Below are 27,912 nucleotides of genomic sequence, written 5' to 3'. Positions count from 1 at the left end.
GGCTCCGCCGTCACATGCCGTGACCACCTGCCTGTCCAGAGACTCTTCCCCACTCACCTGGGAGCGCTTACCTGCTACCTGCCTGCTAGCCTACCTGGAGGCTCCGCCGTCACGTGCAGTGACCACCTGCCTGTCCAGAGACTCTTGCCCGCTCACCTGGGAGCGCACATCGGCCACCTGCCTGCTAGCCTACCTGGAGGCTCTGCCGTCACTTGCCGTGACCTCCTGCTTGTCCAGAGACTCTCGCCTGCTCCCCTGGGAGCACACATCTGCTACTTGCCTGCTAGCCTACCTGGAGGCTCTGCCGTCACAGGCCGTGACCACCCGTCTGTCAAGAGACTGTCCCCGTCACTTGCCGTGTCCTCCTGCTCTTCAACCCAGAGACTGTCCCTGTCACTTGCCGTATCCTCCTGCCCTTCTACCCAGAGACTGTCCCTGTCACTTGCCGTGACTACCTGCCCGCCTTCCCTGGGAGCCACCTGCTTCCTTACAAGGACTGCCCCTTTGTATAGTAGCTCAGAGGTTCCACCTCCCAGACCCGTTACAGCAACATCTTCAGCCCTGGTTCTCTCTTTGAGTGAAGCGTCTCTGTGACTCTATCTCTAGCCCAAGAGACTCTTCTGCAATACCAACAGTGTTCTGGATCTGATATCTCCCCCACGTCTTAGCCTGGAGTCCTATTTATCTTCCTCTGCTACCTGCAGACTAGAAGTGCCCCGGGTCCTCAATATCTCTGTTGAGTTTCTCCGGCCGGCTAACAGGACTGTTGCGCAGGGAGACCTTTGCACTGGTGATCCCACTGTCTGAGGGTATGGAGCTCCCGTCTACCCTAGCAGCCACCATATAGTTAGGCTGCCCGTACAGTTCACTGTCCTAACTCTTTCTGGCCCATCACTTCCTGCTTCTTGGAACTAAGCAGGGATTTTCCTAATGTGCCCACCCTCTGTGGGCTGCCATCAGACAGCATTAACCCCATCACTGCCTGTAACACTGCTAGCTGACTCAACCTGACATCTGCACCCAGGACAGTGGCATCTTGTGGCTGGTTACAGGTACTGCAGCCCACAAGGAATTATGCCAGGAACAAGCTCTATAACACTCAAGGCTTGATCAGGGCACTAAGTTCCCCCTCTACTCTACTGACTGAACCACTGAAGCGAACCCCTTAGCTTGGCCTAACAACAGTTCAGAGAGGTTTAACTACTTCAGTGTCAAGAGGAAGGCTACGTGAAGTGTTGGCATAAAATTTTACATAAATATACTTGGAAAAGGAGTAAATAAAAGAAGTTAAAGTGGACCTGTCACCAAATTTCGTGATACATTCTGAATACATTATCTTAGACTTTGAATATCCTTTTAAGACAGGCTGTATGATGCTATATGAAAGCTTTCCTGCCTAATTTGAAAATGAGTTTTTATGAGTCTAGGTCTAGCTGGACTCATAAAATGCTGTTTTAAATTTCAGAATTAGACAGCCATTTTGATATTGATTTACATGGTAAGCACACCAGTCTCATCAGCTTTAAAAGACATGACTAACAGATCCACTCTTACGGTGTATTCCCATCTTAGACAGTTGTGTCCATAGAATATGCCATAAATGTCTGACAAATGCCGTTTTCACATTTGTACTCCACACCTTTTTTTCAGAATGGGTGTTCCCTCTCCTGCTTTTATATTTTTTTCCGTAACTCCCATGTAAATCAATTAAGAAGACCACGAATATGCACGATCATCTTTCTATTCATAGTAAATTGGAGTGCATCTATCAGACAGTGATGACATATCCTGTGGATAGGCAATAACTATTTATGTTGGAAATACCCTTTTATTAGACTGTTTAATGCTTAAAGGGGTTTTCTATGAGTTAAGAAATTCTTAGCCTGAAATGTTTTTGTGTTGAAAGTTATTTCAATGCATTTTCTCTTGATTTGATGTTTTTTCTGGTACCATTATCCTGGGCACATGCCTCTCATTGGCTTTCAGGTTTGAAGTCATGTTGCCAGTTCAGTTTACCATAATTATAACTTTACATTGTGGTATTCCATTCCCATCATCTTTATCCCACCACTATACCTCCTTTTTCCATCTATAACCACAGAATACCTTTCTTGCTGCACTAATATATTCTACTACCTATTGAGCCCGTTCTACGCCCGGGTGGTGAGCATTTTTTTATTAATATATGGTCTCCCATGCTGGTATGTGCTGCCCCCATCCTGGTATTTGTGCTCCCCAATCCTGTTCCTCCATCCTGTTATGTGCTGCCCTCATCCCTATCCTGGTATGCATGGCACGCCTTATTCCTATCCTTGTATGCATGACACCCCTCACCACTAATTTTGGTATGCATGGCACCCTCATCCCCAATCCTGGTATGCATGGCACCCCTCACCCCCAATCCTGGTATGCATGGCACCCTTCATCCCCAATCCAGGTATGCATGGCACCCCTCATCCCCAATCCTGATATGTATGGTACCCAATACCTCATCCTGGTATGCATGGCTTCCTCATCTCGAATACTGGTATGCATGGTACCCCTCATCCAAAATCCTGGTATGTATGGCACTACTCATCCCTATCCTGGTATGTATGGTACCCCTCATCCTGGTATGCATGGCACCCCATCCCTCATCCTGGTATGCATGGTACCCCGCATCCCTATTCTGGTATGTATGGTACCCCTCAACCTGGTATACATGGCACCCCTCATCCCAATTCTGGTATGTATGGCCTCCTCATTCCTCAATCCTGGTATGCATGGTACCCCTCATCCCTATTCTGGTATGCATGGTACCCCTCATCCTAGTATACATGGCACCCCTCATCCCAATTCTTGTATGTATGGCCTCCTCATCCCTCAATCCTGGTATGCATGGTACCCTGCATTCCTATCCTGGTATGTATGGTACCCCTCATCCCTATTCTGGTATGCATAGTACCGCTCATCCGAGTTTGCATGGCACCCCATCCCTCATCCTGGTATGCATGGCACCCCATCCCTCATCCTGGTATGCATGGCACCCCATCCCTCATCCTGGTATGCATGGCTCCCCATCCCTCATCCTGGTATGCATGGTACCCCACATCCCAATTCTGGTATGTATGGCACCCCTCATCCTCCAATGCTGGTATGTATGGCCTCCTCATCCTCCAATCCTGATATGCATGGCACCCAACCACTCATCCTGGTATGCATGGTTCCCACATCACCAATCCTGGCATGTATGGCCCCCTCATCCCTATCCTGGTATGCATGGCACTCCTCATCCCCCAATCCTGGTATGCATGGCACCACATATTCCGATTCTGGTATGCATGGTACCTCTCATCCCTATTCTGGTATGCATGGTACCCCTCATCCTGGTATGCATGGCACCCCATCCATCATCCTGGTATGCATGGTACCCCGCATTCCTATCCTGGTATGTATGGTACTCCTCATCCCCAATGCTGGTATGCATGGCACCCTTCACCCCCCAATACTGGTATGTATGGCACCCCTCACCCCCAATCCTGGTATGCATGGCCCCTCTCATCCCCCAATCCTAGTATACATGGTACCCTTCATCCCCCAATCTTGGTATACATGGTCCACTCACCCCTCAATCCTGGTATGCATCATCCCCTCACCCCCAATACTGGTATGCATGGTACCCCTCATCCTGGTATGCATGGTACCCCTCATCCTGGTATGCATGGTAGCCCTCATCCTGGCATGCATGGCACCCCATCCATCATCCTGGTATGCATGGTACCCCACATTCCTATCCTGGTATGTATGGTACTCCTCATCCCCAATGCTGTTATACATGGCACCCCTCACCCCCCAATCCTGGTATGCATGGTACCCCTCACCCCCCAATCCTGGTATGCATGGTACCCCTCATCCCCCAATCCTGGTATGCATGGTACCCCTCAACCCCCAATCCTGGTATGCATGGTCCCCTCATTCCCCAATCCTGGTATGTATCGTACCCCTCATCCCCCAATCCTGGTATGTGTGGCCCCCTCACACCCCAATCCGGGTATGTATGGCACCCCTCATCCCTTTCACGCTGCACACATACAAAAAAAACACTTATACTCACCTTTCTTCCCTGTTCTCCAGTGTTGCAGTGTCATGTTCTGCTGGAGGCCAGGGGAGGAGTGAGCGCCGGAGTATGTGCATGCCCATACCACGCTGTCCAGCGCCATTTTGCTGAAGACACACTGCAAATGTGTCTTCAGTAAAATGGCGCCGGATAGCGCTATGCGCATGCGCCGACTCCTTCACTCTTGCCACGGTGTCCGGCGAGAAGAGAGGCACCGCGGCAACACTCTTCCCGGTCAGGTAAATATGTAAGTATGGCGCCGGAGATCGCGGTATTCGTTCAGTGTCCACTCATACCGTGATCTCCAGTGCCATACACTCCTCTTACCTGTAACGGCTCTATGCGTTCTTCTGTCTGGAGCCAGACTGCACATCACGCATGCGCAGTCTATAGAGGTTTCAGACAGAGGGACACTTGCAGAGTTATATTATAGATTCCCATTACATCCCCTTGCACCAGGTCCACCTTTCCATATGTGATGGGCTGGAGGCTACTGAAATGGTGCACAGTTTGGAGCGACTGTGGGGTAAGTACAGTGACTAAGGAATATGACCGTTCTCAACATGAACTGTGATATGCAGGGAATTTAGTGGAGGAGACTATACTGGGGTTACAGAGCAGTAGCTGATGATGTTAGCCCTATCCCATGTGTGAAGTAGTGCTTTTGCTTCAAAAGCATCCAGCAACTAGAAGAGTTAACACAATCACAGGGACAGGAAGTGGTTTGCTTCAGAAGCATCCAGCAACTAGAGGGGTTAACACAGTCACAGGAAACAGGGAGTGGTTAGCAGATCCCCAGGGCGATTGTGGGGAACTTGTTTACTATTCTGGCAGCAACCAAAGGGATGAGTGGTGTGTGATCTGTCTCTCACAGAAGTTCAGGCAAGTGAACCATAATGGATCAAGATTCCAGTACAGAGTGAAGCTGGGAAAAGGTCAGAATCACATTGTACTGCTAGCTGAGGAAGTCTATCATCGGGCAAGAAGATAAAGACTGGAAGGAATTGTGTCACAGGGATCATCTCCCTCACCAAACCCTCCCCCCTCCTCCATCTCACTGTACTATAAAGAATGCTGTTGATTTCTGTGCCTTTGTGAAGAAGCTGTTTAATGTTGAAGAAGGACTTGATTTGTACTGGCTGTGCTTCTATATTAAATTCTACTGTTCACCTGATCATGAGGACTCTGTCAAGTGTGTCTGTGCCAGCAAGTGAATACATCTTATGCCTGAGAAAGCTGCAATGTATGGACGCTCTGAGTAACTGTTATCCCAGGATTCCAAGAATTCATGAGACCTGTCTCACCCCAATCTAAACCTAGCAGCATGCACGTAACTCATGTACAACATGTGGTTGATGATGTGGTGCATATTGGGGCAGTGACATTAGTTCGGGAAAGCCATATGACAGATGGCCATAACATCACTGTCATGATGGGAAAGAATCGGCAGCGAGATCATGTGACCCAACTCCCCACAAAAAAAAAGTTGAATTAACTCTAAATTCCTTGCCATGTGCATATTCACTACAGCAGTCAAAAATTAAATTAGTCACAGCGGAATGAATAGAATATAAAGAAGACACAGACACAATGAATAGAGTTTATTAATTTATTTTTATTCTCATCTATTATCAAATTTAGTTACATTTTTCATCCAGTGCCATTTAAAGGATTTACTGCATAAAAAGTATATGAACCAGAGGAAGGCAAAACAACCCCATGTGTGGGGAAAAATTCCTTCCTGACCCCAAGCAGTGGCGATCGGCTAGTCCCTGGTTCACTGCAGTGTCAGCTCTGGATGGGACCCTGTCACACCTTTACATGGAATATTTTATATGAATCTAACACATATATGTCTATCTTATCTTTATATCTAGGCTATTTAATGCTTATGTCTAACCTTTAATGCTTATGTCTAACCAAGGGCACACTACACTGGTCGATTTTTGGGAATTGGGGTTTACCTATACTTATTACATACCTATGCTTATCCTTTCTTACATATACTTTACTTAACTATGCTTATCCTTTTTTATTTTTTATTGAATGCTAAATATATTTATCCCTTTTTATCAGCACTTATCCTTTTTTACCTATTCTAATCCTTTCCCACTTATAATTCTCCTCTTTTACCTATACTTATCTTTTTTTTATTAAATTTTAAATATACTTCTTCATTACTTATTCTTATCCTTTTTTACCTATACTTATCTTACCTACACTTTTTTATCTATACTAATCCTTTTATTTCCTAAACTTACCTATGCTTCGTTTTTTGCCTATATTTATCCTTTTTTATCTAAACTTATTCTTCTTTACCTATACTTACATATGCTTATCCTTTTTAACCTATAAATATACCTTCTTGCCTATTTTAAATCCTTTTTTGTCTACACTTATCCTTTCTTCTTACCAATACTTATACTTTCTTACTTATAGATGCCTATATTTATTCTTTCTTACCTATATTTACCTATACTTATACTTTCTTACCAATACTTACCTATAGTTATTCTATCTTACTTAGACTTATTATTTTTTTCCTATACTTATCCTCTTGCACCTACACTTATCCTTACTTATATTTTCTTACTTATATTTACCTATACTTATCCTTTCTTATATTTACCTACACTTATCATTTATAGATATATCTATGTGGAGGTTCCTGATGATGTTGGACGTCCTATCTTCTGGTCTTCTCTCCATGGTCTTCTGGAAGCTCAGGTACACAGCTTGCTCTGAGATTATTGAGCTGGTGTCTTGTTGAGGGTTTTCTAGTTGACAAATGAAAACCCTCTGAACATGGCCTGGTCCTTTGGTGTTATAGATAATGCAGCCTCTGCCGCTTGGATCTTGTCAAGCTTAAAAGCACGGAATCTGGGTTTAGGCTTAGTTGGCTATAGAAAAGATACAGAAAAAAGTAATGGTGAACTTGGTGACTAATCAAAACAGTCTTGACTTGAAGTATTGAAAAAAATGGCTCAATATTAAATGAATGTTTTCAAATGTAAATAAAATATCTTAGAGACAACACCAGCACCATGAGTATTGCAGCTCCAGTCGAGTCACTTCAAACAGCTGCAGTGCCACTAATCATCTCTATGACCAATCATACTTCTGTCTCATCATGCATAGGATGCAGAATTATGTGCAGGTAGTACGAGAAGTTTCTAAATAAGTACAATCTGTACTTATTACTTCAACTCTGAACACTTTGACCTGTTAACAGACTCTTTCCAAATTGGTCTAGCTCCATCAGTCATTTGTTTTTAAAAAATGTGTTCATATTTTTTGTTTTATTTTTTCTTCTAGTCAAAATCACCAGTGGAGACTATAAAAAGGAGAATTATTATTGAAAAATGTAAACTAATCTTCTTTAGATGCACTTCCAGGTTTGCCTGAAAAGTTATCAAAATTTTGTGAACTGGTCCTTATGGAGAGCTCATTTAAATTTATTTTTAGCCAAGAATCTTCTTCTTTAGCTACAGCTGCAGATCCCTTTGCAATGCTTTGCCAGATTAAATGGCTTGCACCTGACAGAACATATGACTAGTTATTTATTTGCATATAACCTGCAAGAGTCTGAGAGAAGTACAATACTATAGACTAGATATGCACACTAATAAATTAAATAGTCCAACCAGCCCAGTCGTCTATAATAGTAATGTAAAGATTAGCGCTGTCTAAATCATTTTCCAACCCTGACCTTAAACATAATGTATCACAGAGCCCAAAGCGTGGAAGCTTGTGGGAGAGTATCTTATTCAGATCCATGTAACAATTCTGTACATTCACTTACTACAGGGATGTATGGTGGGGCCATCCTAAGGGCTTCCACTGAGACCCAATCGATTCGCTGGAAGAAGGGGTGTTCTCGGATGTTACTATTGACTCCTAATCGCTGGACAGGATCTTCCTGGAGGAGCTGTTCAATGATGTCCTTGGCGCCGGAGGAAGATTCATCAAAGAGTGTTGGATGGTAATTACACTCACTGGTCAGCATTTCGTTTAAGATGACTCCAAACGAATACCAGTCTACTCCGGCGTTATACTCCTCCATGTCCAGGATCTGCCATAGAGAAGCATTATTAGTAGTGCTACCTCTTGTATGTCACCGTACTTATATGTCACTCATATTATTATGTGATTCTACAGTAAATGACAGGAAGTCTTATTACTTAATCAAGAGACAAAAAGTATCTCTCATAATTATGCGCCATAAATTAAATTAATAAAGGTTATTAAAAATCAGAATGAATGTAATATGTATGATTGTGATGGCACACACAACACTCAGCTCAGTGTATTACTGGCTCAGACTTTTACCTCTTCACCCTGGGTGATTTTTCATTTTTTCGCCCCCTTCTTACAATAGCTTTATTTTTTATCTACATAACCATATGAGGGCTTGTTTATTGCGGGACGAGTTGTACTTTTGAAGGACACCATTGATTTTATCATGTGATGCACTTGAAAGTGGTAAAAAAAAAATCAAATGTATTAAAATTGCAAAAATAGTTCAATTTCAATATTTTTTTTTACATTTTATTTTATTTAGCATGTTCACTATAAATCTGATCTGGCAAAATGATTATCGAGGTCAGTACAATTACGCAGATACTAAACGTGATTACATTTTTACTGATACCATTTTGAGGTAGATACAATGTTTTGATCACCTCTTATTGCATTTTATTAAAATGTTGCAGAGTGATCGGACTTTTACCAACACAGCAATACCAGATATGTGTATTTTTACTTTTTTAATGTTTTTTTTATTTTTAATGGGGCAAATGGGTGGGTGATTTGAACTTTTCTGTGTTTTTTAGTTTCCTCATATTTGTAAAAACATTTTTTACTTTTTACTGTATTTATTAGTCCCTTTAGGGGAATTAAAGCTGCGACTGTCTGATTGCTGATGCACTGCTATGTATAGTTAAAATCACAATCTCCAATTAAATCAGCCATCATCAGCCGGAAAAGATGCGGGCTCGGCGTGCGACCCCGCATCAAAGGCAGGGACGTGACATATGACCAACATGTATGCCATATGTCATGAAGGGGTTACTTTTATATTGTTGATCAGAACAGGTCATCAATATAAGATTGGTGGAACACCCGGCAGTCCCACTGATTAGCTGTTATCTCCTCCGCCGGTGGTTGAAAATAACGAATAAACAGAGGTCACAGCTCCGTTTACTGGTTAGTGGCAGCTGCTGGTATTACATATTAGCCCCTACTGAAATGAACACGGACTGATCTACAGATCTCGGTCCTGACCAATATACAGTACAGAGGTGCGATGTTCTGCTCTGATTACATCAGGTTGCAGTCAGAGATAAGAACAGCTAATCAGTGTGATCGGTCCCCCAATGATTTTATATTGATGAACTAGCCTAAATAAAGCTCATCAATGTGAAAGTATCCAAAGACCTTCTAAACACAAAAAATAAAAACATTCTATTCTCACCTCAGGAGCCATGTAACCCATGGTCCCAGCGAAACCGGTGGCTGTTCGGTCTCCATGCATGTTTTCAAGTGCGAGACCGTAATCCGTGATCTTAATGTGGCCCGTATCAGCCACCAGGATGTTCTCGGGCTTTAGGTCTCTGAAAGAAAAAATAAAAGTAACCGGAGTATAAAGTAAGTGTCCTTATATCGGTGGTCATATGATGACATTCGTGAATAAACATATTTTCTCTTCCTGCTGCACTTTCCTCATTTGAGAACTCCTTTACAGTATGCCCTAACTGTATCACTGTAGGGATCACTGTATTATATGTGACGGCCGCTCAGCTGCAGCTTCCTGACAGTGATACCAGATAGGACTACTAGACCCCAGTTACAGGACATCAGTCTGTGGATCACCAGGGTTGAGGAGCTGAGTGCAGCCAAGCTTTAAGGGCTTGTACACATGACCGTATTTTTGGAAAGAGTGTGATCTGACAAAACATCGGATAGCACTTTGACCAATATTATTCTATGGGCCCGTGTACATGTCCGATTTTCTCCTCGGACCGATCGCAGCATGCCCGATTTGGAGAGAATATACGCTGGTGTGACCCAGCCTCAGGCTGAGTTCACACGATGCGTATTTCATGCGTTTCCGCGGCGTTTTTGCAGTTGCGTAAACGCCGCGGAAACGCATGAAAAACGCATGGTAGAAGGGAAGCAATGTTCCCCAATGGAAATCCGCATGTGCTGTGCCCATGATGCGGATTTTTCCGCAGCGTGAACGCTGCGGTCAAAAATCCGCAGCATGTCAATTAATTTCGCGGAAACGCGGCGATTTCGCCGCCATTGACTTACATTAGAATGCGCCAATTCCGCAAGACAGCATCTGTACTTGCGCTATTGGCGCGTTCTAATATGCGGATGGTACCCGAGTGTGGAGGAGAGGAGAGTCTCATCCACACCCAGGTACCATTAAAAAAGCTGTAAAAAAAGAATAAAATAAAAAATAAATGTATTCTTACCTTCTGTCGGCCCGCACAGCGCTCCCGCTTGGTTCCCGGCACTTGCAGTGAGTTGTAGGACCTGCGCGGACGTCAGAGTCATGTGACGGGTCACGTGACGCTGATGTCGGCAGGTCTTTCAATTCAAAGTTGCCGGCAGCCGGGAACTTTGTAAAGCAGGACAGCGCGGGCCATCGGAGGTAAGTATATACACTCTCTCGGGTCACACTATATAAATCCATGCTGTTTGCATGGATTTATATAGTGTGACCTAGTTGTCAAGCACTTTCCAGGTGATGCTAAAATCGCCTGGAAAGCGCTTGTCAATCTGCATGCGGAAACGCATGTGAATCTGCATGTGGATCCGCATGTATTCTGCAGGAAAAACGCATGCACAATCTGCATGCGTTTTTTCTGCCAGGGAGATGCAGAAATGATGCAGAAATTTTCTGCTTCATTTCTGCATCGTGTGCACATACCCTCACACTGACTACATTACCTGTGGATGACGCCCTTAGAATGGAGGAACTGGATCCCACACACTAGTTCGGCGGCATAAAATCTGACAAGGAGAAAATTAATAAGTATCAGATCCCATAAATAGTAAACTTAGGAATTGATATTAGTCAATAGGAGCATCATTCTATATTATTCTGTCATTGGACAATTTTCTTTCATTATTCTAAGCATTTTCATTTCAGATACTTTACACAACAATGAGAATGAATCTGAGCTCTTGACTGTTATAAAGTATTTCCACATTCAGAAGTAGAGAAAATCTCAGGAGTCAGGACCTGACATGTCAGGAGTGGAAGTAACACTGTGACCTACAGTATCTAACTGCCCTTTTATATACAACGTAACTTAGAGGGTTTTTTTAAGAGGTTATCTGGTCTCAGAAGAAAAGTCTGCAGTCACTCTATGTATGGGCATTGCACACTTACACGATTTGGCAGTCTGCCATCATGTAGAGTGATTGCTGACTTTTCTTCTGAGACCGGACAACTCCTTTAACACATTACCTGGCACTGGTGATGTCAAGCGGCCCCTTCCTGTGTAGAAGTTGGTAAAAGTCCCCGCAGCTCATGAATTCCATACCAAGAAAAACATTCATCTGTAACATGGAACATTCTCATTTATTATACAGTAAAGGCAAATACACAATTCAGTACTTTAAGGGGGTTTCCATCCAAGAAAGTTAAAGTATATTGCAAAGATATGTAGTCACTCAATAAAAAGGTGGTTTAACTGCTGCGACCCATAAAATTCTAAACCATGATATAGAATATATTAATAAATTTAGAAATTCTTGTTTCAACCAATGTTTGGTAATAATTATTTTTCATTTAATTATAGACATAGTGTCACGGATGTGTCAGGTGTGACAGACAGTCGCTCTGGATCCAGCTGTAGAAGGTCACTGCGCTTGGCATTGCAGACACCTTCTTAATCCTCTCATCTCTGCAGTATAGTTATATCCTTCGCCCTTCAGGACCCAGCAGCGACCTCCACCTTCTGCTGCTGATTGACACACCCTTGCTTGGTAGTTAAAAACTCTCAGTTTCTCCAGAGACTCGCCAGTGATGGCACTATGTACCTCTGTACAGGCTTGGAGTACTAGCAGTCAGCCAATCTCATTTTTGGTGCTCTTGGGGGACAGTTGGTGTTATCTTTCTGCTGTCTGCTCAAGCTAATTGTATCCCCTTTGTTTGTTTACCTTGTTGTCTTTAGTTTGTAGTGGGGCCTGACTAGTGCTCACCCTGTCCCCTCCCTATCTAGGGCCTAGCTCTAGGGACATTCAGGGCTCAGGTTCCTGCTCAGCGATATGTGCAGAACCTATATAGGGACGATAGGGTAGGCAGGGTGATAATAGATCTGCATAGGGGTCTCCACTCCTCCTTGCCCTAGTTGTTGGGCTCCCCCTATTCTTCCCGTTGTTGTACACTTATTCCTTCCCTCACCTTGATTGATACATAGGCCCAGATTCATAATTTGCATTTTTTTAATCACTTTCCTGTCTTGTCTTGCCGTATTTGTTGCTGATTTTGGTGCTAAATTCTTCAAAATGGCGCACACGATTAAAGAATTTGGTGAAAAGTCAAAAATAGTCTTGTTTCTGCCTTGAACTGTTTTTGCAACTTTTTGGCCTCAAAAATCACACAAATTGCAAATTGGCCCAAAAATTTGGCCAAAAAACTGGCTTTCTCAAAAAATACGCCAAGGGGGACTGAAATGAAGGCTGTGTCATATTTGCGACTTCACAATTGATGATTTAGATAAAATCATCTGGAATCACTAAACTCTGGCAAAAAAAAGTGGAAAAGCAGGCAAGCTCATATAAAATAGACTTCAAAAAAGGCGCTAATAAAGTGAAGAATTGAGTTCAAACAAAAGAAGGGGCAAAACCAGACAAAAAACAGACGTAAAGGCAATGATGAATCAAGGACATAATGTTATCTCTCTGTTTTGTATAAAGCTGCTATACAGTAGCTGTTTTCTGTGCATTCTGTTTCCCAAAAAGTGGAATGAGGCTGTATGACCACTATGCGTTTTTTACGCATTTCCGCAGCAGAAACGCTTAAAAAACGCTTGGTAGAAAGTCTGCAATGTTCCCCAATGATAATCTGCTTGTGCTGTGCACATGCTGCGGAAATTTCCGCTGCGGATTATCATTGCCGAAAAATCCGCAGCACTGCCAATTATTTCGCGGAATCGCGGCGATTTTGCCGCCATTGACTTGCATTGAATCGCTTAATATCCGCATGACTACATGTGTACATGCGGATATTAAGCGATTCAATGTGTGAATGGTACCCGGGTCTGGAGAAAAGGAGACTCTCATCCAGACCCGGGTAACATAGTACCTGCAAAAAAAAAAGAATTTAAAATAAAAAAATACATTATACTCACCTTCCGATGGGCCCCGGTCTCCATAGCGATGCGTCCTGGCTCCCACGCTGACGTTGACAGTCGCGTGACCTGTCACATGACTAAATGACGTCATGGAAGATGGAAGGTCCTTTTACACAACCGCGAGACACCAGGGAGACTGGACGCATCGGATAAGGAGACCGGGGGCCATCGGAAGATGAGTATATGTTTTTGTTTGTTTTTTTACCATTTTTATTCTTTGTTTTAACTAACTTGGTCACACTATATAAAAATCAATGACAGTTGCATCGATTTATATAGTGTGACCAAGCTGTCAAGCACTTTCCAAGTGATGCTAAAATCGCTTGGAAAGCGCTCGACAACCCGCATGCGAAATCGCATGTGAAAAACGCTTCACATACGCTTGTCCCTGGCAGGAAAAACGCATGTAAAATCCGCATGTACAATCTGCATGTGATTTTTCTGCCAGGGAGATGCAGAAACGCTCAGGAAAAATCCGGAGCATTTCTGCATCGTGGGCACTTAGCCTAAAAGACAGTTATAAAGTCCTGTGTACTTTATAATAATACTAAAGTAAAGTCCAGGCTATGCAGAAAAAAACAGCTATGTTAATAACAACAACAAAGCAATGAGTCTTGTAAAACAGCAACACAAAAAATATTTGTTTGTTTTTTTGTTTGGTTTTATTTTTTCACTATGTTAATGTAGCAAAACATAAAAATTATATAAATCTGTTTTTTCCATAATCCTAAAGACCCTGAGAATAAAGTTAACATATTATGTAAGTAGCATAAAACCCCCAAAATACTAACATACTTGCTATTTTTTTCAATCCAACCCTAGAAAATGAATAAATGTTATCCAGTACAATATGTGCACTCTAAAATGGTGCAATTAAAAATACAACACGTCATGCAAAATTAAATATAGACTTTCAAACAGCTATAGTGATAGAAGTATAGAAAAGTTGCACTTTTAGGTTATGTGCCCATGATGCAGAAATACTGCATATTTTTTCCACTTCTCCCTGGCAGGAAAAATGCATGCGGATTTTACATGCGTTTTTCCCGCCAGGTAGAAGAGTTTGTCAAGCATTTTTCCATGCATTTCTGCATGCGGGTTATCAAGCGCTTTTCCAAGCGATTTTAGCATCACTTGGAAAGTGCTTGACAACTTTGTCACACTATATAAATCCAGGCAACCGGCATGGATTTATATATTGTGACCAAGTAATAGTTAAAAAAAAGAATAGGAATGGTAAAAAATAAAAAATAATGATTATACTTACCTTCCGATGGCCCCTGGTGTTTTCTCCGCTCTGTCCGGTCTCCCCGGTGTCTCGCGGTAGTGTGAAAGGACCTGCGATTACGTCATTGAGTCATTTGACAGGTCCTCACACCACCGCAAGGCGAGCAAGAGACCGGGCGCATCGCTGAGGAGGCCGGGGGACATCAGAAGGTGAGTATGATCTTTATTTTTTTAATTTTAAATTCTTTTTTTTTACAGGTTCTATGGTACCCGGGTCTGGAGGAGAGTCTCCTCTTCTCCAGCCCCGGGTACCATCCGCACATTGAAACGCTTAATATCCGTGTGTGCAAATGTGCTGACACGGATATTAAGCGATTCAATGCAAGTCAATGGCGGCAATTACGCTGCGTGTCCGCAAAATTAATGGACATGCACAGCACATGCGGATTATTATTGGGGACCATGGGGCACGTATAACCAAGCGTTTAAGCGTTTTCGCTGTGGAAATTCTGCGGCAAAAATGCTTGAAAAACGCATAGTGGGCACGCAGCCTAAGACTGCAGAGATGAAAAAAAAAATGAAAATTGCTGCTCTCTTACAGCCTCTGCTCCTTCTTTATGGGGATAAAGGGGTTGTTCAGGTTAGGAAAAAGACTTGCTTTTCTTCCAGAAAAAAAGTATTTCTGCCCATGAGCTGCACCTGGTATTTCAGCTTAGCCACATTCAAGATTATACAGAACCATTTTGCTCTGAACATTAATACCCCGTACATCACCTCTGTAGAGTTTGTCCCTGGCAGAGGTATTGTCCATTGAGCAGTGAAGCTTGTAGTGCATGCAGTGACATTTGTTAAAGGGGTTTTCCACTCTTATGATGTACCTATCCTTAGAATAGGTCATTAATATCAGTTTTGTGGGGGTCCGATCAGCTGCTACCATCTCTGCCAAAAGCCGGATGTAAACAGTGTACAGAGCAAACAAGGTTTAGTGGTCGCTCCTGGTACAGCAGGATAGCTCCTATTTAGGCAAATAGGTCATCAACATAAGAGAAGTGGCCACTAAGTAGTCACAATTCTACCTTGGTCTGGAATCCAAAGTCCGCGTGGACGAGGAAGGGGCTTCCAGATGCCAGCTGAAGAACTCGCCTCTCCACCATGACATCCAGCCTATCACCTCCGGCTAGCAGGGCTCTTTTGCTGATGATCTTAATAGCAAATTCTTGGCGGGTTAAAGTATCTTCCGCCATCAGGACCTTTCCAAAGCTTCCGATGCCGAGCACATGGTGGAATAATAATCTCTCTTTGATGGAATGAGAGATTGTGCTGGAGCTGGATGGCCGAACACCGCTGCATCCTATCAGGGGAGAAAAATAGGAAATATTACAATAAATCTAACATTTACAGGACATTATTTAGACTGAGGAAATCTTCTGTTCTAAGTAAAGCTTGTACTTCATTTTATAAATTGTCTTAATGGATTTTATTAGTAAGAAACTTAGTATTCATGTAATCAATCTGACATAGTTTTGTCTGTTAAAGAGGAGAAGTCATAAAATAATTCCATTTCCATTATACACTTGGTTGTGATTAGGTTGAACAATATGAACATTTAAAGGGTTTTTCCATAATGACACTTATCACTAGCGACAAATCGCATAGATTTTACCAGGACATTCGATTTACAGTGAATTTATACTCCTCAAATTCAATTTCCTTTATTAAGCTCTGGAGTACTGGGGTGTGGAAAGACTCCCAAAGCATAGTAAAGGTAAGATGTAGAAAAAAAGAACCCAAAAAACTAATACTCACCTCACTTCTCACCTTTCCTGCTCTCTGTCCCCCGCAAGGTCCTTGTCGCTGCTCCTTACCACCAGAGTGCACTGATGGAATCCGGTCATCTTCACACTAAGACAGGACTTCTGGCCGTGACTAGGCCTGGGATGTCCTTGCATGTGCGAAGGAATTTCCCGGGCCTACTCGCAGCTGGAAGTTCTGGTCTAGAGTCACGAAGCAAGTCATGATGTTAAGACATGCGCCACGATCTTACGATGAGCGCTCTAGATCAGGACTTTCAGACACAGGGACATCCAGGGTCTACTCCCAACCTAGTGTGAAGAGGCGTCAGTGCACGTTGATGGTAAGTAGAGGTGTTGAGGACCGTACGGGAGAGAATGAGTAGCAGAGACATTCGTTTTTTAACCTTTTGTCGCCCCTGTACAGTTCAACAAGATGGTGGCCACCATTTTGCTGAATTCCTACAAGCTACAAAAATATGGAAAAGAATACTGATTTTTGTAAAATTCAACTTCACTTGAATAAATTATCCATTCTCTACTTATCACCTTTTCTGGGACCCTCATGATCACTAGAACAAGACACCTGCAGTCGACCAGTGCGAGGGCATTTGATAGGGTGGGGGTGAAACATGCGCACGGTCGGACTGGGGTGTCTGGGGCCCACAGGAAAAATTGACTCTAAGGACCCACCCTACAGCTATATGCAAATACCTGTTATCCGTTACCCCTGTTATAGTGGAGCGTCGCCTGTAAAACACAGGCAGCTCCTGCACATCTACTGTGCACCATTATAACTGGGATGTACAATTCTGGTAGTTTATATTACAGGGGTTCTTTGATGAAAACAAGTTATCACCAATTCACAGGTTAGGTAGGAGATATCTTATTGATGGGTGGAATCCGACCATTGGAAACCACACCGATCTGAAGAATGGGGAACTTTTATCCCTGACAGGACACTTTTATGTCCATTTTAAAATGGAGCTGCATGTGGGATATCTGACCGCAGCTCCATTTATTCTCTTTGGGGCTTCCAGAAAAAAACAAGAGCAGAGCTCGCAGCCACTGAGGGAATGAATGGATCGGTGGTCGAGTTGCCCATGAGCTCCAGTCTAATGGGGAGAAAAACTTTACATTCTGCAGATAGGTGCAGGTCCCAGCAGTCAGACCCCCACCAATCAATAACTTTTAGGTCACGTTCACAGAATTTTTTAATCACTTATTTGTAAGCCAAAACCAGGATAGGAACAATCAGAGGAAAAGTATAATAGAATCACGTCACCACGTCTGTATTTATCACCCACTCATGGTTTTGGCTGACAAATATTGATGTAAAATCCTGACCAAATACTGAACGTGTGAATGTGGCCTTAGGATAAGCGATTATGTGTTTCCACTGGAGAACCTCTCTAAGTGCATATTTGCTATTGTGTAATAGACACAGGACAGGGAGGGGTTAAATGTCAATGTAATTAATCTCTATTGAAAATAAAGGATCTTATACTTATTGATATGAGAGAGAACAAGTGAATCCTCCAAACACAACGTAAACTCCTATACCAAGACCAATAATACCACATAGAAGGGGACAAATACCGTCACACTATGATCAGACCACATATTACCATCTTCTCCCCCCTCATCATGGACTCCTACGTAGCATCCTGTCCCTCCCAATCATGTGCCCCTATATAGCATCCTCTCCCTCATGTGCCCTTATATAGCATCATCTCCCTCATATGCCTCTATATAGCATCATCACCCTCATGTGCCTCTATATAGCATCCTCTCTCTCATGTGCCCCTATATAGCATCATCTCCCTCATGTGCCTCTATATAGCATCATCACCCTCATGTGCCCCTATATAGCAACCTCTCCCTCATGTGCCCCTATATAGCATCCTCTCCCTCATGTGCCCCTATGTAGCATCCTCTCCCTCATGTGCCCATATATAGCATCTTCTCCCTCATGTGCCCCTATATAGCATCATCTCCCTCATGTGCCCCTATATAGCATCATCTCCCTCATGTGCCCCTATATAGCATCATCTCCCTCATGTGCCCCTATATAGCATCCTCTCCCTCATTTGCCCCTATATAGCATCATCTCCCTCATGTGCCCCTATATAGTATCCTCTCCCTCATGTGCCCCTATGTAGCGTCATCTCCCTCATGTGCCTCTATATAGCATCATCGCCCTCATGTGCCTCTATATAGCATCCTCTCCCTCATGTGCCCCATATAGCATCCTCTCCCTCATGTGCCCCTATACAGCATCCTCTCCCTCATGTGCCCCTATATAGCATCAACTCCCTCATGTGCCCCTATATAGCATCCTCTCCCTCATGTGCCCCTATATAGCATTCTCTCCCTCATGTGCCCCTATATAGCATCTTCTCCCTCATGTGCCCCTATATAGCATCATCTCCCTCATGTGCCCCTATATAGCATCATCTCCCTCATGTGCCCCTATATAGCATCATCTCCCTCATGTGCCCATATATAGCATCCTCTCCCTCATTTGCCCCTATATAGCATCCTCTCCCTCATGTGCCCCTATATAGTATCCTCTCCCTCATGTGCTCCTATGTAGCGTCATCTCCCTCATGTGCCCCTATATAGCATCCTCTCCCTCATGTGCCCCTATATAGCATCCTCTCCCTCATTTGCCCCTATATAGCATCATCTCCCTCATGTGCCCCTATATAGTATCCTCTCCCTCATGTGCCCCTATGTAGCGTCATCTCCCTCATGTGCCCATATATAGCATCATCGCCCTCATGTGCCTCTATATAGCATCCTCTCCCTCATGTGCCCCATATAGCATCCTCTCCCTCATGTGCCCCTATATAGCATCATCTCCCTCATGTGCCCCTATATAGTATCCTCTCCCTCATGTGCCCATATATAGCATCTTCTCCCTCATGTGCCCCTATATAGCATCATCTCCCTCATGTGCCCCTATATAGCATCATCTCCCTCATGTGCCCCTATATAGCATCATCTCCCTCATGTGCCCCTATATAGCATCCTCTCCCTCATTTGCCCCTATATAGCATCCTCTCCCTCATGTGCCCCTATATAGTATCCTCTCCCTCATGTGCCCCTATGTAGCGTCATCTCCCTCATGTGCCCCTATATAGCATCCTCTCCCTCATGTGCCCCTATATAGCATCCTCTCCCTCATTTGCCCCTATATAGCATCATCTCCCTCATGTGCCCCTATATAGTATCCTCTCCCTCATGTGCCCCTATGTAGCGTCATCTCCCTCATGTGCCCCTATATAGCATCATCGCCCTCATGTGCCTCTATATAGCATCCTCTCCCTCATGTGCCCCATATAGCATCCTCTCCCTCATGTGCCCCTATATAGCATCCTCTCCCTCATGTGCCCCTATATAGCATCAACTCCCTCATGTGCCCCTATATAGCATCCTCTCCCTCATGTGCCCCTATATAGCATTCTCTCCCTCATGTGCCCCTATATAGCATTCTCTCCCTCATGTGCCCCTATATAGCATCATCTCCCTCATGTGCCCCTATATAGTATCCTCTCCCTCATGTGCCCATATATAGCATCTTCTCCCTCATGTGCCCCTATATAGCATCATCTCCCTCATGTGCCCCTATATAGCATCATCTCCCTCATGTGCCCCTATATAGCATCATCTCCCTCATGTGCCCCTATATAGCATCCTCTCCCTCATTTGCCCCTATATAGCATCCTCTCCCTCATGTGCCCCTATATAGTATCCTCTCCCTCATGTGCCCCTATGTAGCGTCATCTCCCTCATGTGCCCCTATATAGCATCCTCTCCCTCATGTGCCCCTATATAGCATCCTCTCCCTCATTTGCCCCTATATAGCATCATCTCCCTCATGTGCCCCTATATAGTATCCTCTCCCTCATGTGCCCCTATGTAGCGTCATCTCCCTCATGTGCCCCTATATAGCATCATCGCCCTCATGTGCCTCTATATAGCATCCTCTCCCTCATGTGCCCCATATAGCATCCTCTCCCTCATGTGCCCCTATATAGCATCCTCTCCCTCATGTGCCCCTATATAGCATTCTCTCCCTCATGTGCCCCTATATAGCATTCTCTCCAACATGTGCCCCTATATAGCATCATCTCCCTTATGTGCCCCTATATAGTATCCTCTCCCTCATGTGCCCATATATAGCATCTTCTCCCTCATGTGCCCCTATATAGCATCATCTCCCTCATGTGCCCCTATATAGCATCATCTCCCTCATGTGCCCCTATATAGCATCATCTCCCTCATGTGCCCCTATATAGCATCCTCTCCCTCATTTGCCCCTATATAGCATCCTCTCCCTCATGTGCCCCTATATAGTATCCTCTCCCTCATGTGCCCCTATGTAGCGTCATCTCCCTCATGTGCCCCTATATAGCATCATCTCCCTCATGTGCCCCTATATAGCATCCTCTCCCTCATGTGCCCCATATAGCATCCTCTCCCTCATGTGCCCCTATATAGCATCCTCTCCCTCATGTGCCCCTATATAGCATCAACTCCCTCATGTGCCCCTATATACCATCCTCTCCCTCATGTGCCCCTATATAGCATCCTCTCCCTCATGTGCCCCTATATAGCATCATCTCCCTCATGTGCCCCTATATAGCATCCTCTCCCTCATGTGCCCCTATATAGCATCATCTCCCTCATGTGCCCCTATATAGTATCCTCTCCCTCATGTGCCCCTATGTAGCGTCATCTCCCTCATGTGCCCCTATATAGCATCATCTCCCTCATGTGCCCCTATATAGTATCCTCTCCCTCATGTGCCCCTATGTAGCGTCATCTCCCTCATGTGCTCCTATATAGCATCATCTCCCTCATGTGCCTCTATATAGCATCATCTCCCTCATGTGCCCCATATAGCATCCTCTCTCTCATGTGCCCCTATATAGCATCATCTCCCTCATGTGCCCCTATATAGCATCATCTCCCTCATGTGCCCCATATAGCATCCTCTCTCTCATGTGCCCCTATATAGCATCATCTCCCTCATGTGCCTCTATATAGCATCATCTCCCTCATGTGCCCCTATATAGTATCCTCTCCCTCATGTGCCCCTATGTAGCGTCATCTCCCTCATGTGCCCCTATATAGCATCATCGCCCTCATGTGCCTCTATATAGCATCCTCTCCCTCATGTGCCCCATATAGCATCCTCTCCCTCATGTGCCCCTATATAGCATTCTCTCCCTCATGTGCCCCTATATAGCATTCTCTCCCTCATGTGCCCCTATATAGCATTCTCTCCCTCATGTGCCCCTATATAGCATCCTCTCCCTCATGTGCCCCTATATAGTATCCTCTCCCTCATGTGCCCATATATAGCATCTTCTCTCTCATGTGCCCCTATATAGCATCATCTCCCTCATGTGCCCCTATATAGCATCATCTCCCTCATGTGCCCCTATATAGCATCATCTCCCTCATGTGCCCCTATATAGCATCCTCTCCCTCATTTGCCCCTATATAGCATCCTCTCCCTCATGTGCCCCTATATAGTATCCTCTCCCTCATGTGCCCCTATGTAGCGTCATCTCCCTCATGTGCCCCTATATAGCATCATCTCCCTCATGTGTCTCTATATAGCATCCTCTCCCTCATGTGCCCCATATAGTATCGTCTCCCTCATGTGCCCCTATATAGCATCCACTCCCTCATGTGCCCCTATATAGCATCATCTCCCTCATGTGCCCCTATATAGCATCATCTCCCTGCAATGAAACAAAGAGTGAAAAATTTAAAGAGGTCTGAATACTTTCTGTACCCACTGTATATACAAGATATTACATCTCACAAATATGCCCATTGATTCATATGTAAATTCTTAGAGGATACTATAGGGGTGATTTATAGTATGGCTGGGGGATGACTTACTATGGGGGTGATTTATACTATGGCTGGGGGGTGATTTACTATGGGGGTTATTTATGGTATGGCTAGGGGTGATTTCCTATGAGGGGTAATTTATTGTATGGCTGGGGGATGATTTACTATGAGGGGTGGTTTACTATAGAGGGTGATTTATTTTATGGCTAGTGAGTGACTTACTATGGGGGGTGATTTATGGTCTGGCTGGGGGGTGATTTACTATAGGAGGTGATTTATGGTATGGCTGGGGAGTGATTTATGGTATGGCTGGGGAGTGATTGATGGTATGGCTGGGGAGTGATTTATGGTATGGCTGGGGAGTGATTTATGGTATGGCTGGGGGGTGATTTACTATGGAGGTAATTTACTATAGAAGTTGATTCATGTTATGGCTGGGGAGTGATTTATGTTATGGCTGGGAGGTGATTTACAGTATGGCTGGGGGGTGATTTACTATAAGGGGTGATGTACTATGAGGGGTGATTTACTATAGAGGGTGATTTATGGTATGGCTGGGTGCTAATTTATGGTAAGGCTGGGGGGTGATTTACTATAGGGGATGATTTATGGAATCGCTGAGGGGTGATTTACTATGGGGGGTCATTTATAATATGGCTGGGTGTGATTTACTCTGGGAGGTGATTTATGGTATGGCTGGGGGCAGATTTATGATATGGCTGGGGGGTGATTTAGCATAGGAGATGATTTATGGAATGGCTGAGGGGTGATTTACTATGGGGGGTGATTTATAATATGGCTGGGGGTGATTTACTATAGGGGTAATTTATGGTATGGCTGGGGGAGATCTATGGTATGGCTAGGGGATGATTTACTATGGGGGTTGATTTATAGTATGGCTGGGGGTGATTTACTATGGGATTGATTTATGGTATGGCTGGGGCGAAATTTACTATGGGGAGTGATTTATAATATGGCTGGGGGTGATTTACTATAGAGGATGATTTATGGTATGGCTAGGGCGTAATTTACTATGGGGGGTGCTTTATAGTATGGCTGGGGGGTGATTTACTATGGGGGTTGATTTATAGTATGGCTGAGGGGTGATTTACTATGGGAGTGATTTATGGTATGGCTGGGGGGTAATTTACTATGGGGGGTGATTTATAATATGGCTGGGGGTGATTTACTATAGAGGATGATTTATGGTATGGCTAGGGCGTAATTTACTAGGGGGGGTGATTTATGGTATGGCTGGGGGGTGATTTACTATGAGGCGTGATTCATGGTATGGCTGGAGGGTCATTTATGGTATGACTAGAAGGTGATTTACTATGGGGGGATTTAAGGTATGGCTGGGGGTTGATTTACAATCGGGGGTGATTTATGGTATGGCTTGGGGATGACTTACTATGGGTGGTTATTTATGGAATGGTTAGGGGTGATTTACTATGGGGGGTGATTTATGCTATGGCTGGGGAGGTGATTTACTATGGGTGGTGATAGATGGTATGACTGAGGGGTGATTTATGGTATGGCTGGGGGATAATTTACTATGAGGGTTGATTTATGGTATGGCTGTGGGATGATTTACTATAAAGGGTGATTTACTATAGGGGGTGATTTATGCTATGATTAAGGGTTGATTAACTATGGTGGTGATTTATTGCTTGGCGGGGGGGTTGATTTACTATGGGGGTGATTTATGGTATGGTTGGGGGTGATTTATGGTATGGCTGGGGAGTGATCTATGTTATGGCTGGGGAGTGATTTATGGTATGGCTGGGGGATGATTTACTATAAGGGGTGATGTACTATGAGGGGTGATTTACTATAGAGGGTGATTTATGGTATGGCTGGGGGGTGATTTACTCTGGGAGGTGATTTATGGTTTGGCTGGGGGCTGATTTATGGTATGGCTGGGGGGTGATTTACTTATAGGGGATGATTTATGGAATGGCTGAGCGGTGATTTACTATGGGGGGTGATTTATAATATGGCTGGGGGCGATTTACTATAGGGGTGATTCATGGTATGGCTAGGGGGTTATTTATGCTCTGGCTGGGGGATGATTTACTATAGGGGGGCGATTTATGTTATGGCTGGGGGGAGATCTATGGTATGGCTAGGGGGTGATTTACTATGGGGGGTGATTTATAGTATGGCTGGGGGGTTATTTACTATGGGAGTGATTTATGGTATGGCTGGGGGGTAATTTACTAAAGGGGGTGATTTATAATATGGCTGGGGGTGATTTACTACAGAGGATGATTTGTGGTATGGCTAGGGTGTAATTTACTATGGGGGGTGATTTATAGTATGGCTGGGGGGTGATTTACTATGGGAGCGATTTATGGTATGGCTGGGGGGTGATTTACTATGAGGGGTAATTTATGGTATGTCTAGAGGGTGATTTACTATGGGGGTGATTTATGGTATGGCTGGGGGGTGAATTACTATAGAGGGTGATTTATGGTATGGCTAGGGGTGATTTACTATGGGGGTGATTTATGGTAGGTCTAGAGGGTGATTTACTATGGGGGTGATTTATGGTATGGCTGGGGGGTGAATTACTATAGAGGGTGATTTATGGTATGGCTAGGGGTGATTTACTATGGGGGTCATTTATGGTATGTCTAGAGGGTGATTTACTATGGGGGTGATTTATGGTATGGCTGGGGGGTGAATTACTATAGAGGTTGATTTATGGTATGGCTAGGGGTGATTTACTATGGGGGTGATTTATGGTATGTCTAGGGGTGATTTACTATGGGGGTGATTTATGGTATGGCTGGGGCGTGATTTATGGTATGACAGGGGGGATTTACTATGGGGTGATTTTTGGTATTGATAGGGGGTGATTTACTATGGGGGTAATTTATGGTATGGCTGGGGGGTGATTTACTATGGGGGGTGATTTATAATATGACTGGGGGTCATTTACTATGGGAGGTGATTTATATTATGGCTGGGGGTGATTTATAGTATGGCTGGGAGGTGATTTACTATGAGGGGTGATTTATGGTATGGCTGGGGGGTGATTTATAGTATAGCTGGGATGTGATTTACTATGAGGGGTGATTTATGGTATGGCTGGGGGGTGATTTACTATGGGAGGTGATTTATAGTAGGGCTGGGGGGTGATTTACTATGGGGGGTGATTTATGGTATGGCTGAGTTGTGATTTACTGTAAGGGATGATTTATGGTATGATTGGGGGGTGATATACTATGGGGGGTGATTTATGCTATGGCTGGGGCTGATTTACTATGGGGGTGATTTATAATATGACTGGGGGTGATTTACTATAGGGGATGATTTATTGTATGGCTAGGGAGTAAGTTAGTATTGGGGGTGATTTATTGTATGGCTGGGGGGTGATTTACTATGGGGAGTGATTTATGGTATGGCTGAGGGGTGATTTACTATAGAGGGTGATTTATGATATGGCTGGGGGGTGATTTACTAGGGGGGTGATTTATGGTTTTGGCTGGCGAGTGATTTACTATGGGGGGTGATTTATGCTATGGCTGGGGGGTGATTTACTATAGGAGGTGATTTCTAGTATGGCTAGGGGGTGATTTACTATGGGAGGTGATTGATGGTATGACTGAGGGGTGATTTATGGTATGGCTGGGGGATGATTTACTATGAGTGGTGATTTATGGTATGGCTGGGGGATGATTTACTATGAGGGGTGATTTATGGTATGGCTGGGGGATGATTTACTATGAAGGGTGATTTACTATAGGGGGTGATTTATGCTATAACTAAGGGCTGATTAACTATGGGGATGATTTAATGTATGGCAGGGGAATGATTTACTATGGGGGTGTTTTATGCTATGGCTGCGGGGTGATTTACTATGGGGGTTATTTATCATATGGCTGGGGGTGATTTATGGTATGGCTAGGGGTGATTTCCTATGAGGGGTGATTTATTGTATGGCGGGGGGATGATTTACTATGGGGGTGATTTATGGCATGGCTGCGGGGTGATTTAATATGGGGGTTATTTATGGTATGGTTGGGGGTGATTTATGGTATGGCTAGGGGTGATTTCTTATGAGGGGTTATTTATTGTATGGCTGGTGGATAATTTACTATGAGGGGTGATTTACTATAGAGGGTGATTTATTTTATGGCTAGTGAGTGATTTACTATGGGGGGTGATTTATGGTATGGCTGGGGGGTGATTTACTATGGGGGTGATTTATGCTATGGCTGCGAGGTGATTTACTATGGGGGTTATTTATGGTATGGCTACGGGTGATTTCCTATGAAGGGTGATTTATGGTAAGGCGGGGGGATGATTTACTATGGGGGTGATTTATGGTATGGCTGGGGGTGATTTCCTATGAGGGGTGATTTATTGTATGGCTGGGCGATGATTTACTATGAGGGGTGATTTACTATAGAGGGTGATTTATTTCATGGCTAGTGAGTGACTTACTATGGGGGGTGATTTATGGTCTGGCTGGGGAGTGATTTATGGTATGGCTGGGGAGTGATTTATGGTATGGCTGGGTGGTGATTTACTATGGAGGTAATTTATTATAGAAGTTGATTCATGTTATGACTGGGGAGTGATTTATGGTATGGCTGGGTAGTGATTTATGGTATGGCTGAGGGGTGATTTACTATAAGGGGTGATGTACTATGAGAGGTGATTTACTATAGAGGGTGATTTATGGTATGGCTGGGGAGTGATTTATGGTATGGCTGGGTGGTGATTTACTATGGAGGTAATTTATTATAGAAGTTGATTCATGTTATGGCTGGGGAGTGATTTATGGTATGGCTGGGGAGTGATTTATGGTATGGCTGGGAAGTGATTTATGGTATGGCTGGGGGGTGATTTACTATAAGGGGTGATGTACTATGAGGGGTGATTTACTATAGGGGATGATTTATGGAATCGCTGAGGGTTGATTTACTATGGGGGGTTATTTATAATATGGCTGAGGGGTGATTTACTCTGGGAGGTGATTTATGGTATGGCTGGGGGGTGATTTAGTATAGGAGATGATTTATGGAATGGCTGAGGGGTGATTTACTATGGGGGGTGATTTATAGTATGGCTGAGGGGTGATTTACTATGGGAGTGATTTATGGTATGGCTGGGGGGTAATTTACTATGGGGGGTGATTTATAATATGGCTGGGGGTGATTTACTACAGAAGATGATTTATGGTATGGCTAGGGCGTAATTTACTATGGGGGGTGATTTATGGTATGGCTGGGGGGTGATTTACTATGAGGCGTGATTCATGGTATGGCTGGAGGGTCATTTATGGTATGACTAGATGGTGATTTACTATGGGGGGGATTTAAGGTATGGCTGGGGGTTGATTTACAATGGGGCGTGATTTATGGTATGGCTTGGGGATGACTTACTATGGGTGGTTATTTATGGAATGGTTAGGGGTGATTTACTATGGGGGGGTGATTTATGCTATGGCTGGGAAGGTGATTTACTATGGGTGGTGATAGATGGTATGACTGAGGGGTGATTTATGGTATGGCTGGGGGATGATTTACTATGAGGGGTGATT

The 27,912-nt window shown here is 44.0% G+C and overlaps 1 long non-coding RNA gene across 4 annotated transcripts in view; it reads left to right on the top strand.

Annotated features, from left to right (window-relative positions):
• Positions 1-27,912, top strand: part of LOC141229233 (uncharacterized) — a 189,018-nt gene that overhangs the window by 105,547 nt on the left and 55,559 nt on the right. Inside the window, exons 6-7 of one of the 4 annotated variants that reach the window (XR_012295959.1) lie at positions 6,745-6,823; positions 7,904-8,078. This is a non-coding gene — a long non-coding RNA (uncharacterized lncRNA). Of the gene's footprint in view, positions 1-6,744; positions 6,824-7,903; positions 8,551-27,912 lie in introns of those variants that run through there. The other 3 variants (XR_012295958.1, XR_012295960.1, XR_012295961.1) reach the window with 3 other exon arrangements.

The sequence above is a fragment of the Phyllobates terribilis genome, unplaced genomic scaffold (genome assembly GCF_046119375.1).
Source record: "Phyllobates terribilis strain yellow unplaced genomic scaffold, ASM4611937v1 Scaffold_463__1_contigs__length_1437734, whole genome shotgun sequence".
Taxonomy (NCBI): Eukaryota; Metazoa; Chordata; class Amphibia; order Anura; family Dendrobatidae; genus Phyllobates; species Phyllobates terribilis.
Note: the sequence above shows the minus strand (reverse complement) of the source record. Positions and strands in the feature narration are given on the sequence as shown.